The sequence below is a fragment of the Palaemon carinicauda genome, chromosome 1, assembly GCF_036898095.1.
Source record: "Palaemon carinicauda isolate YSFRI2023 chromosome 1, ASM3689809v2, whole genome shotgun sequence".
Lineage (NCBI taxonomy): Eukaryota > Metazoa > Arthropoda > Malacostraca > Decapoda > Palaemonidae > Palaemon > Palaemon carinicauda.
In genome coordinates this window covers 129,154,173-129,159,172 of record NC_090725.1, presented here as the reverse complement: position 1 = coordinate 129,159,172, position 5,000 = coordinate 129,154,173, and the positions used below count along the sequence as shown (strand labels likewise).

The following is a 5,000-nucleotide window of genomic DNA, read 5'->3' as shown; positions in this document are numbered from 1 at the left end:
CTATAATAAACGTTATCGGCGTCAATGACCTTCGATGTCAGGATGCCAAAAAACCTAAAATCAATCAATCAATCAGGCAATGGCAGTAGATGACTCACCAGATAGACCTATAGGCTCCAAACACCCGACACTTAGCTCAAAAGGATGATGAGATTGCAGTGACCAAAGGAACTACCAAATTTGAGCGGGACTCAAACCCTAATCTGGCAATCACCAGGCAAGGACTCTACCAACAGACCACCGTAACCCTAATTTTGCAAATGAAACTCTACCTCAGACAAAAAATATAGTTTCAAACATCCAAGACAAATTTGATCTTATCTGAATATTCATCTACATAAGAAATTATTTTGTAATATATAGTAGGCCTTCATACCAATATGTTTTCTAAGACCATAGCTCAATTTCTATAAAACTCTTTAACATTGCTAGCTACTTGAAAAAAAATACAGAATTACTCTCTCTCTCTCTCTCTCTCTCTCTCTCTCTCTCTCTCTCTCTCTCTCTCTCTCTCTCTCTCTCTCTCTCTCTGGTCAGCATGTATTTTCCCAATGCACAGCTTTAGTACCCTAACAGAACTAACTTCCTTCACTGTAGCCGGTAGGTTATGCATCTACACCCAGGTATTTTTATTATTTCAGAAATTAGTTGGCCAGCCTATTTACAACAAATTCAGTAGTCCAACGACGCTCACTGACCATTAGTGTCACCGTAGAGAGTACACTATGCCCAATAACGTGCGCGATTCTCGTCGGACATTTTAACTTGACTGTACAAAGTAGCCTACTACTGAGCTATTAGCTGTTGGATATTTCAGACTGCGGTCCTGCTTAAAACTAAAATTTTCTTTCTTTCTGTTAAAAGATTCCCATTTAGTGCTACAGTATATCATGACTATAACCATAGATAGGTTCACATTTGACCTATATAATCTGTTCGATGTCTAAGTAGATTAACTCCACAGAAATTGTAACTTGATCTAATCGGCAGATAACTGATTTTACGTTACAGTACTCTCTTAGTTGATAAGATTTGCCAGTATGATAACGACTAATTGAGTGACTTGTTTAAGTAATCTTTCATTAAACGAATTGAGGTCAGTGGTACCATACTCATGTTAGCATAAGAAGAGTGCGAACTATATTTCTATTTTTTTCAGAGAAACACAACTATAGTAAATGAAAGAGTAAAGAAACGTGGCTATGGATTTTGTATCATCTCATCCAAAAATTAAATCAGTGAGAGAAAAGGACGAGTAGATAAGCATGATACAGAGAAGTCTTTCAATTTCTGGGGAAAAAGAAAAGCTGCGCAATAGCTACTAAAACACCAAATGATAGTTTCATGATCGTTTGCGGTAATTTAAAAGGGCTGCGATCAAAATAAACATATCTGCATAATGATTGATAAATTCATCTCTCCGGTTTGGATTCACTTATATAGGGACTAAGCTTTATCAATGAGTATCAGAAATGACTGAATCACTCGACCTTAACCGACAATTTTATACCAAAAATGTTTTTTTCATCATAGTCATGGTTTCTACTCTCTAATCAGAGCAAATATGTATATACCAAAAACATCACATTTAGATTTCGTATTTCCTAATCATTGTTGGCTAAAATTAAAAGATTATGAATTTGAAGTTCTTTTTCATAGGAATAAAGATATGAATAATCTAATTAACAAAAGAGAGAATGATAATAGTCAAAGAAATCAATCAAATTAATCGTTAACTTCCCTAATAATTTTCATACCTGGTGCTAGAATATAGGAGAAAACACTGAAGGCAAAATAATGAAACTTATCTTTCCCTCTTAAAAGAACGATGACCAATCAAATCTACAAAACGAGAAAGACAGCGCTAAGTCATCATTTAGAAATATACACAGCTAACCTCTGCCTGTCATGATATCACTCTAGTTTAACTACAGTCGCTAAGTCGTAATAGCTACACTTTTAAAAATTTGCATTAAAAACGGTATATGCCTTGCAACATTTAATCCAGGATTTTTACCGTTTTAAAAACGGAAATATTGACGTAAAGGAGTGATGTTACGGTCACCAAGCCGTAAAATATAAGAGCAAAGTATGGTAAAATTACGGTCGCCTGTATTTTACTGAAATATGGCTGAGAAAAAATATATTTTTACGGAGAATTTCCGATTAAAATTGTGTTTTTTTAACAATCTAAGCATAACATTGCTTGACTATACAACAATCAAGTGAACATTCGCCCCAAAAGGAACTTTTTCGAAATTTTTATAAAAAGGAGACGATGGATCGTTTTTTTTTTTTTTTTTTTTTACTCATATTTGCATTGATTTCGTTGTAATTCAAAACTATTTTTTCTTGGTTATCACTTCAGTCAATGTAGGTATATTTCAATTGATTGGGTGAATTAATCCATGTCAAGCTGAAAATTGGATTTAATTATATTCTTATCATTAAAAACATATGTCAATATTTGACGCTGATCTACGCAAATTTCAATCTTGGGAGTTAAATTGCGTAAAATGTTCTACAAATGAATTTGTATCATCTTCTATTTTGTGGTATCCATTTAAAAGACAAATGTCTAACTCCACCTTGACATTCGTCCCCAGTCATTGCAAACGATCGATGTCTATGTAAAAACAGGCTGTCCTATGACAGAAAACAATAAACACAATAATAATGAACGTAAAACTCTCTAGCAGAAGTGCACGTTGTGTGTTTCTTTAGATGTGACATTTTATAAAACATATGCCATTTTGTCAAGTTATTGCCACAGTGTAGCTTTTTCTTCTGTTTTCTTTTGTGTATTAGCTAATGTTTGATTTAAATTTAGGTTTTACTTTGGGTATTATATTATTTCCAAAATTTGGTGCAAAAATGGAGAAGGCAAAAGGGAATTGATTGTGGAATTTACGTAAACAGTTTGTCAGTTGATGGAACTCTCGTGGAGACTTGTATGAAGAGAGAAGATGGTAAAAGAAGTAACTTTCAAACGCTTGAAGTTCATGAGTCATAGAAATTGAGATGAATACTTCAGAACGCAACAGTTGTATTTCTAAAAAAGAAAGAAAAAATAAATAAATAAATAAATAAAATAAAAGCAGATGATCCTTCGAGAAAGCGTGGACGACAAAAAAAAAAAAAAAAAAAAAAAAAAAAAAAAGTTTCTCAGGTATATTTATCCAGGTGCGTCTTTACGTCAGACAGAAATTAGACTCATTTCACTACACAAGAATTGCTTGAAAAGTTGTATAGTTATAAAATAAAGGCTAGACATTTTAAAAGAAAATTGAATGAAACGTACGTAAATGTAATCCTCACAAGTGTTAATTTCAGGACAAAAGATACAAAGTAAAGTTTTATATAATTAGACTCTAGATTCTTAAGAACAAGGAAGATGAATGACGCAAGATTATCAAAATTGTAACAGCTGTAACTAAAGCAGAAATACAGTAAACTTCAACAAAAATACCATTCATGTGATTTTTTTAAACGATATAAGAATCTATACGCTTAGTTCGCTTCATTTTTTTCTCAAAAAAAAAAAAAGTTGAAAAATGCTTGAAAGGATATACATGAAACCTACATTGTGTGAATATTGTTAATGTTCCTGTTATTACATCTGCAATTAGGAAAGAAAATTTTCCTCTCTTATTCTTCTTGGAGTTACTGTTAATGTTCACGGGAAATTTCGATGTAGACTAGTGGCACATTTTTTTTTTTTTTTTTTTTTTTTTTTTACAAAATATGATTCTCTATATCAAACAATGAAGCACAGTTGTTTAAAGCTTCTTTCATTAGGTGTAATCCCATCACCCAGTCGCTTAGTACACTTTGTGTTTGACAATCTAGATTTTGATGTTTACACTTTAGAGGTTTTTCACATATCTCACAGTATAGGGATTATTTAATGTATTTTGGCAGCTGGAACAATATTTTACTAAAGATAGATTTTATGGACAGATTCAAGGAAATATCTTCTGCCAGAGATTTCCTCGTGCTTTTCCTCAATTCCGGTGTAACTTTTCAAGAAGGACATTGAAAGTTGTTTAAATGTTAAGACTGAAGATCTCTTACGCCAATAGCAAGGTCAGTTGACGTGCGTTTAATGTCTTCGTGTTTGTTGATATAGATGAGTGGAAAACTGTTGGGACATACGTGTTTCCGAGTTTAAATGAGTTTGTGGAGGATATGACCAAGTAAGGATAATACGATTGCCACTCCAGATTCTAAATGCGAACTCTTCTAATGCAATTAAAAGTTTGCTGCGTTTTACCGTAGATGTATGCGAGAAAGAGAATGAGAAAGCGACCTTTTTTAACCTCGATCAGCGTTCATACTGGACGACACGTAATTTTGTGTCGGTCCAAGAAACAGTTTATGTAATGCCGTAATGCATGTGGGTGGCTATTACTTGTTCGTGTGCTATGTGAGTTCAGTAGGGTTTATTATTATTGGTAATGTATTAAAAGAACTATGGTCGGTTGTACGTACTCTTGAATCCTCTGAAAGGAAATGAGCTGATTTTGGACTGATATGACAGTAAACCAAACACTCTTAAGGACAATTAAAAGTTTAAGAAGATCGACACATCGGCAAGACAGTGTCTTGAATCTAATGAGATGACAGGTAAATGCAATTCTAGCGTCATGCGAGATATGAACGATGGTTATGGCCGAAGAATTTTGTTGCTAAAGAAGATCATACAGTGAGCAGCATGTTGAACAAGAGATCTTCACGAATTAGTAGAGCCAATAAAGATAAAGCAAAATTAGATTGTGGATTCTTTCTCATCCACCTTTCCCAGATAACATACCTATTCTTTTTTAACTGTAACAGGGATGTTAGCTTATAAATAATTAAACTCTCACAGAAACTATGAAGCTGGACTCGAAGCCATAAATACAAGAACGGAGATGAGTGCTACCGCTTGCAATAATAAAATTGGAATGGAAGTTAATTAGGAAGAAAATCTCGTTTTGGAAAGGGTTCTTTAAAAGAAA

General features: G+C 33.5%; 1 protein-coding gene across 5 annotated transcripts in view; it reads right to left on the bottom strand.

Annotated features, from left to right (window-relative positions):
• The window catches only part of LOC137643118 (uncharacterized), a 19,635-nt gene that overhangs the window by 13,544 nt on the left and 1,091 nt on the right, over window positions 1-5,000 (bottom strand). The gene's annotated exons all lie outside the window — the stretch shown is intronic.